Source organism: Trachemys scripta, chromosome 2 (genome assembly GCF_013100865.1).
Source record: "Trachemys scripta elegans isolate TJP31775 chromosome 2, CAS_Tse_1.0, whole genome shotgun sequence".
NCBI classification, from domain to species: domain Eukaryota; kingdom Metazoa; phylum Chordata; order Testudines; family Emydidae; genus Trachemys; species Trachemys scripta.
Genome location: NC_048299.1, coordinates 172,253,452 through 172,262,417, shown reverse-complemented (window position 1 = coordinate 172,262,417; position 8,966 = coordinate 172,253,452).

Here is an 8,966-nt window from a genome sequence, read left to right as displayed (position 1 = left end):
AAATTCTTTAGGGGACCCTGCAGCCTCTAAGCTGTCCTATTGCTCCCTGTACCTCTCTGGATTGCAACCAGTCCCACTGAATCATGCTGCCTTGGTGTCTGCCCAGGAATGACTTGACAAGTGTGACTACAACATCCATCATTCACAAGGGCAGGTGTCTCTCTAGCAATTTTTATTTGCACCAAACCTTTTCTAACCATGGTTTCGTAAAGTTTGAGATGGAATAAGTACAGAAAAACTAGGAGAGAGAATAACAACAAACCAACAAAGATCAGTAAGGACAGAAACATTTTAAAAAGAGCATTTCTTAACAACAGGCTTTGAAGGATTAGATTTTTAATCGGTAAATGTTGATAAACATCCATTTCTCACAAACCAATGAAAATATTTCCAGCAATAATAACTGAAATGTACATAGAGGCAAAGTAAAAAAAATGCAACTTGAGAACTTATTAGAGTTTGATTTAGGAATATTTACTTTGTATATTTTGACGTGATGTTGATTATTTGAGTTTTAACAAATGTAAAGCTTTAACTTTTTGAATCTCAACATCTATTGTCATTAAATAATTATTGTCTGACCCCCACAAATAATTACCAGCCACTGTGAAAATTTAAATAAAGAAAAATTTTAAAAGTTCTTTAAAAATCAATATCAAAATTATAAAAAAAAATCAAAATCAAACTCTGCCAAGCCTACTAATTACCATGCTGTCAGTTTCAAGTGGCCAGGCACTGGGGAAGTGAAATGTGATGTCACATGTTCCGATGGAGCAGCAACAAGTAGTGGAGTATGTACTTTAAAACACTCCGTCTCATGAAGAAGCCAGATAGATAGTCTCCGGAGGATGCCTGGAATTAACCAGGAGAGCTGAGCAACTACAATTTGTCAGATGAATTATTCAATGAGTAATGGCAAAATTCATTGAATAATTTATTCATATCATTTTTTTTATTAGTATTCATCCAGATCTACTACTCACAGTTGCTTCACAGAAAGACATTACTGTCCGTGTATATTGGCATTCATATTAATAATCTCCCTCCATAATAAGTTCAGTTCTTGAACTGAAGCCACAGCTTTATGTTAGGAATCATTCTTCTGCTGCTCTTTGTTTCTTGCAGTCAAGCAGTTGATTAAAATAATAGGCCAAATCCAGTAGTGTGTATTCAATTCTTCGTCAAAACTCCCAGGGTGAAATTCTGTCCACACTGACTTCATTGGAACCAGGATATTGCCATCCAGGGAAATGAACAATTCTGAAAATCTAGTCACATATTTAGATGCCTTAGTATGGATTGTCTGTAGGTTCCTCAGTCCTAGGCACTCAGTTTTGACAACATTGGTGTGAGTAAAAAAACTTCAGGGTGTGGCCCAATAACAATAATAAATAATACTGGGTGTTTCTACAGCAGCTTTTGTCCAAGGATTTCAGTGCATTTTACAAACACTGCACCTTACTTTCTTTTGGGAGTGACATTTTACTTCACTACCCTGACATCATTTAAAGGGCAAAGCAATCTCTCATGGTAAGAAAAATAATGTACCTTTATGCACCTAGACAAACAGAATTAGCTACTCTGGACAAATCTGTTTTTACTGTCAATTAAAGGCTAGGTTCCAAAAGGAAAAAGGGTTGCAGCATTTGAGGGCATTTTGTTTGCACATTAGTGAAGTAAGCCACCTGCTTTTCGCTGTGACTTGCTAATTCAGTTAAGCAGTGTTAGATGACAGTTTGTGGTCTGGCATCACCCAGCGAATATGCAATAGCCAAAAAGCAGGTGTGTGACAATGCCTATCACTTCATTAATTTTGCAGTTCACATGCCACAAAATGCCACAGCCCCCTCCTCTCATTCTGAACCAACAATTTTTGCTCTGCTGTCATCAAAAACTATTACCAGAAGCCCACCTCCCGCCCCACCCTACCTCCACAGGGGCATTGTGAGGATCAATTCGTTATGTCAGTGAGTTGCCCAGACACTACAGTTATGAGGGCTAACCACCACTAAGTGTGTTTCTACATGTCTCAATGTGTCCTCAGCCCATAAGTTGAGCCAATCAGAGAACAAGGGGGTGTCCCACCTCACCCCCCCCCCCCACTACTTCAAACTTTTAGGAAGACAATTTTTAGGGTGGCAAAATATTCTAACAAAGGACAAAAATACACTTTTTAAAAAAATGCGCTGGTGTCAGTTCTGCCTCAACAGCACTATAAGCATATTTCCCAGAGTGGAAGAGATTTTCTAGTAACTTAGGCCTGTATTCAGCAAAGCATGTAAGTGAAAGGGGACCGTTGTCCCCTTACTAAAACTCAGGGGGTGTTTTGGTTGCCTAGTTCTCAGTACCAAAGAAAGGGGAACGGTCGATGGGAAATCAGGACCCTGAGACAGACAGTTCCCAGGGGCAATGGGGAGAGGCCAATGCTCCACGTGAGCCTGATTGACAGGGCGGCCAGGCTAATCAAGGAGTCAGGAGGCCAGGGGGGTCCCGCCCTCTGTGAGCTGGAATTGCCTGAGTCAGACAGAGTGGGGCCGAGCTAAGGAGAGAGCAGGGGCCCAAGCTGAGCTGGGAGCAGAGTTGCAACAACCAGAGAAGCAGCCCAGGATGCTGGAGGCAAAGCAGCAGCAGTGCGGAGGCAGAGTGGAGCTGGAGCAGTCCGGAGCTGGGTGTAGTGAGCAGCTGGGGAGAGAGAGGGGGACCCTGGGCCACAGGCCCAGCGCAGGGAGACACCCCCCACCAAGAGGCCTTGCAGGCCAGACTTGGAGGGGGATCGTAACCCCGACAGGCATGGGAAGATGCTGGGAAGAAGGGTCCTGCCACCTAGAGCCTGGGACCGTGTGGCCACCGCCAGAGCAAATGTCTGACCTACAGCCTTCCTGCAGCACAGCCAGGGCCTGAGAAGGAGGCCTGGGACTTGTGAGGAACAGACGGAACATCCCTGACATTTCAGAGACGCTGGGTGTGACGTCCCCGTGCCACTGAACGGGGTGACGTGTTTTCCTTTAACCTTTCCCATTTTTTCCTTATTTTTTAAAATTGATTGCTGTTTAATAAATTGTATTTGCTTTGAACTGTATGTAATGATCAGTGGGTCAGGGAAACATCCAGTCCAGAGAGAGCACCCCAGAGTGGGGAAACTCTAGCACCTGCCCTAAGTGACCACAACAAGATTGGGGGTCAAGCCCCCCAGGAATCCTGGGCCCAGCCTTGTTGGGGTTACAAGGACTGTGCCACACAGCAGCGTGGAAGGGGAGCACTCGAGGTCAGGCAGGCCTCTGGGTAAAGGAAGTGGGAGTGAGGATTCAGATCCTTTTGCTAGCCCATTTCACCGGGGTAGTGTATAAGCCAGGAAAGTCCCCCACAGTAGTGGGACCATTTCCCTGCTTACATAAGCCTATGTTTCATTTTAAGCATGTGCTCAAGATTCATTGATAGGGCCCTACCAAATTCACAGTCCATTTTGGTCAATTTCATGGCCATAAAATTTTTAAAATAGTAAATTTCATAATTTCAGCTATTTAAATCTGAAATTTCATGATGTTATAATTGATCGGGTCCTGACCCAAAAAGGAGTTGTGTGGTGGTCACAACGTTATTGTAGGGGGAGATACAGTGCTTCTACCCTTACTTCTGCGCTGCTGCTGGTGGCGGCGCTGCCTTCAGAGCTGGGCAGCTGGAGAGTGGCGGCTGCTGGCCAAGAGCCCACTCTGAAGGCAGCGCCGCCGCTGGCACCAGGGCAGAAGTAAGGATGGCATGGTATGGTATTGCCACCCTTTCTTGTGCGCTGCTGACTGCACTGCTGGGCCCTTGGCCAGCAACCGCCACTCTCCACCACCCAGCTCTGAAGGCAGCAGCGCAGAAGTAAAGGGTGGCATGGTATGGTATTGCTACCTTTACTTCTGCACTGCTGACTGCAGAGCTGAGTGCATGGCCAACAGCCTCCGCTCTCTATCCACCCAGCTCTGAAGGCAACACAGAAGTAAAGGTGGCAATACCGCAACCCCCCTAAAATAACCTTGTGAGACCCCTGCAACTCCCTTTTGGGTTAGGTACCCCAATTTGACAAACACTGGTCTCCCCCCATGAAATCTGAATAGTATAGGTAGGGTAAAAGCACACAAAAGACCAAATTTCATGGGGAGATGAGATTTCACGGTCTGTGACGCGTTTTTCATGGCCGTGAATTTGATACGGCCCTATTCATTGATGTCTATGGAACTTAAGCATGTGCTTAAGTGTTTTGCTGAATCAGGGACTTATAAATTCTTGCAGAGCATCGATATTAACAATACGATATTAACACTCCCTTTGAGCAAAAGAACAGCTGTGATAGCATCCACACTCATGTGAGTTTCCACTGCACATGTTGTTTGTCACACCGAACAATTGTTCCCACGGGACTGTTTATTCTTAGTGAACACACAGTAAATCCTACTCAGGACAGCAACACATTCTGAACAATCATCTGATAGTTCTTTAAAAAAATCCAAACGTTTTGGTTGATGACATGAAAAAAATGGGACTGATCAAAATCAGGAAGTGCAGAGCAGCACCAAAAGCTAAGCAAACCTCTTCAACCTTCCAAAACGGCTCAGGCTGAAATTTTAGAAATTAATAATAATAATAATAATTAATGGAGATATCCCATCTCCTAGAACTGGAAGGGACCCTGAAAGGCCATAGAGTCCAGCCCCCTGCCTTCACTAGCAGGACCAAGTACTGATTTTGCCCCAGATCCCCAAGTGGCCCCCTCAAGGATTGAACTCACAACCCTGGGTGCTGGCCAATGCTCAAACCACTGAGCTATCCTTCCCCCCTAATATACCTAAAAGGATCAAAACTAACTGTTGCCAGATAGATACATTTAAATGGGTAAAAGAATCTTTATAATATTTAGGAATAAATATTGTGGAGAATTTTTTTTATGGCAAATGTGAAATTATATAAACAAAGACTTGGAGGAATGGAAGAAACATGAAATTTCCTGGCTAGGTAGCATAGCCTCAGTAAAGATGAATGTCCTCCCAAAGTTATTATTTTTGTTTCACTTCACCTCTATTGATATCCTTGACATTCCATTAAAAACATGGCAGGATATGCTATTGAAATTCATGTGGAAACATAAAATACAAAGGGTGAGATCTAAAGTTCTGTATAAGACTGCAAAGTGATGTGGACTATCTTTCCATAATTTGGCTTACTATTACTATGCATCACAATTAAAAGATGTGATCACCTGAATTAACATTAGACCATCTAGATTGGGTAAAAACTCAAAACAGACTGGAGCAAATATAGCTATTTATAGTAACTGTTGCATTTAAAAGAACGTTGGGTCACCAGAAATAATTAAAAAAAAAAAATCACACATTTATCCATCTTAGCAGCTTTGAACAATTTTTTTTAGAAGTCCTGTTGCTAAGATCCTTTCCCTTAGCTACTTTCATTAATAAGCAGGAATTTATCCCTAGGAGATATCAACATGACAATTTATTATGCTTAAGAGCGGAGCTTACTCAATTCAGACAGCTGTTCCCAGGTCCTGATCTGAAATCAAACTTAGAAATGTGTAATAATGTAAATAATAGAAAGAGCTGGTGTTTTCAATATTTACAAATCAAACATGTTATTGTGAAATCTTGATAAAAGGTAGCTCTCTATCTAGATCTTTAATCACATTCGAGGAGCTCATTCAGAAGGAGGCTGGAACAAAAGGTTTAATTGCTAAAATATACACAATTTTGACTGAAACAGATGTTGATAAGTGTGACTCTGAGGTTCCTTGGCCAATGGTCCCCGTACTTTGCAAACCACTCTCATCTCACACCAAACTTGCCTTACAGGACATATATCCATAAAGAGTAATATGTAAAGTATCTACAGAAGACTCATAACTTTTCAAGATTCATAATGAAGGTGAGATATATGTATGGGTAATATTTCAGGAATAATGCATTTATATTGAAAGCATGTTTTATAAACTTGGAGTAGAAATTAGTCACCAAGAGATGCGTCTCTGGGATGGCCATTCAAACAAGAGGGAGTTGTCACTCCTCCCTCGTCAGCTGGCGAGATAATGCAAGGGTCTGTTGTCTACCCTTGCCACATCCCAGAACGGTCAATGGACAACGACTGAAACTACTTGGAGATGGAAAGGAACATTTTAGCAGGCAGGAGATTGCCCTGGCTATGAATAAAGACAAGACTATTTCAGTATAACAGAGTGTAGGGAAAGGCATTCTGGTCCCATTCACTGAGAAACCGCCTTAATGTAAGCGGGGGAATGGTCCCGCTGTTGTGGGGAACCTTCCTGGTTTCTGCACTACCCCGGTGAAGTGGACTAGCAAAAGGATCTGAGTCCTCGCTCCCACTTCCTTTACCCAGAGGCCTCCCTGCCCTTGAGGTCTCCCCTTTCACTCTTCTGTCTGGAGAGTCCTCGTAGACCCCGACAAGGCTGGGCCCAGGATTCCTGGGGGTCTCGACCCCCAACCCTGCTGTGGTCACCCAGGACAGGGGCTAGGGTGTCCCCACTCCGGGGTACTCTCTTTGCACTGGGCACCTCCCTGACCCACTGATCATTTCATACAATTTAAAGCAAATACAAGTTGTTTAATTAACAATTAATTTAAAAAAAAAAGAATACGGAAAAATGGGAAAAGTTAAAGGAAAACACATCACCCTGCTCTGTGGCAGGGAACATCACAAACAGTGTCTGTTCCTTGTAGGTCCCTGGCTCCTTCTCAGGCCCTGGCTGTGCTGCAGAGATGCTGTGGGTTGGACACTTGCTCTGGCGGTGGCCACACGCTCTCAGGCTCTAGGTGGCAGGACCCTTTTTCCCAGCGTCACCCCCACCCTGTCAGGGTTACGATCCCCCTCCAAGTCTGGCCTGCAGAGCCTCTTGGCTGAGGAGTCTCCCTGTGCTGGGCCCACTGCCCAGGGTCTCCCTCCTCTCCCCAGCTGCTCACCACACCCAGCTCCGGACTGCTCCAGACCCAGCTCCAGACTGCCTCACCACAGCTGCTGCTGCTGCTCTGCCTTCAGCCCCTGGGCTGCTTCTCTGTCCTCTCTGGCTCTGGTTGCTGCAGCTCTGCCCCCAGGACAGGTTTGCTCTGTGTGCTGCTTCTGTGACTCTGCTCCCAGCTCTGATCTGCTCCCTGGCTGCTTGTCTGGCCCCTCTGGCTCTGGTTGCTGCAGCTCTCCTCCCAGGGGAGGTCTGCTCTCTCTGGGCTGTGCTCTGGCTTTGGGGCTGCAGCTCTGCTTCCAACAACTTAGCTCAGGCCCCTGCTCTCTCCTTAGCTCAGCCCCACTCTGTCTGACTCAGGCCATTCCAGTTTACACCGAGGACGGGACCCTCCGGCCTCCTGATTCTCTGATTTGCCTGCCTGCCCTGTCAATCAGGCTGATCTGGAGCATTGGCCTCTCCCCATTGTTCCCGGGGACTGTCAGTCTCAGGCTCCTGATTTGCCATCGACCCTTCCCCTTTTAGTGCTGGGAGCTAGCAACCAAAACTGAATGTTAGTAAGGGGGCAACAGTCCCCTTACATTAAGGAATGGTGGCTTTCATGGATGTTTGGATCCTGGTTCTTGTGAAACCAGCCAGCTAGCTGAACTTTGGGGGGAAGCCTACTTTATTGAGTAGGAAAGATAACTATTGATAATCATAGACCCAAGTTTGTGTTTTACAATTGTTTTGTGTTTGTAACCAGTTGTTTTCATCCCTTTCTCTCACTTCTAGCTAAATCTTTATTCTTTCTTAAATAAACCTACTTTTGTTTTATTGTAAATGCTCAAAAGTGCTGTGTGAAACAGGAGTGGTGGTTTAAAGTAAAACTGATAAACTAGGGTCACTGTACCTCTGGATGCCAAGAATTTGGAATTTCTGGGAGTAGCCAATGTCTGGGGCTGGATGTCACAAGAATGATTCAAAGGGATTCAGGTGCACCTATCATTAATCTGCAAGACAAAGACAGGGCTGGCATAGCCCAGAAGAGAGTGCTTGAGTGGCTGAAAGGCTGGGAACTGATACCCAGCTACCATAAGAAAGACTTCCTCTGGGTGGGGAGGAGAGAAACAAGATGACTCACAGCTCTAGGTACTCCAAGAACTGTCACAAAAAGAAAACGACCCGGATGAAAAAAATGGGAGAGGGATTTGGACAAAAATTTATCTGGATGAGCAGGTCTTTATATGGGAAAGGGGACAGACATCTTCAATTTGTATAGCTCATAAAGCAAATTTCTATAAATTACAGTACAGATGGCATTTCACTTCTGTCAAGATCCATCATATTTTTGCTATTAGGAAGGTGCTCTGTTAGAGGAGCTGCAGGGAAAGGGGAACATACTTGCATGTGTAACCAGGAATTAGACAGTTTTGGGAAGAAATTACTGGAGGCAAAATGCCGGCATCCTAGAGATTCCCTGACCTACTTCTTAATGCTCCACTAAAGGATCTACATTTTAAACAGAATGACAAACTAATTTCTTTTTTATTGTAAGCAGCCAGACTTTGCATTGCCCATTACTGGAAAATGTAACTTCTCTGGAATTGTGGTATAGTAAAATATGGACTGTCCTTCTAATGGAAATGCTTTCACACCAAGTATGTACACAAGAGAAGCACCATAAAAGGGTAAGGATTTAGAAATTTGATCACTCTTTTCAGCCTACTCAGAGGAGGAGGGCTCCCCAGACAGCAAGCAAGAATTTTTAGCCAGGTTCTTCGAATATTAACCAGATCCTGAATAAGTAATAAGTAATGTACATGTAGTGTGGTAGCATTTTATGGTATCTTTACTTTAATAAAAATGTTGGTTTTTTTGTTTGTGTGTTTGTTTTAAGGCTCAGTCTCAGTTTGGTTCAAGCCAGTTCTTATGCAAACATTCTGTTTCTTACTTTTCACCAGCAGACAGCAGTAGTACTTACATGGACTACACAGAATCCTAGAGACCAAATTCTAATCTT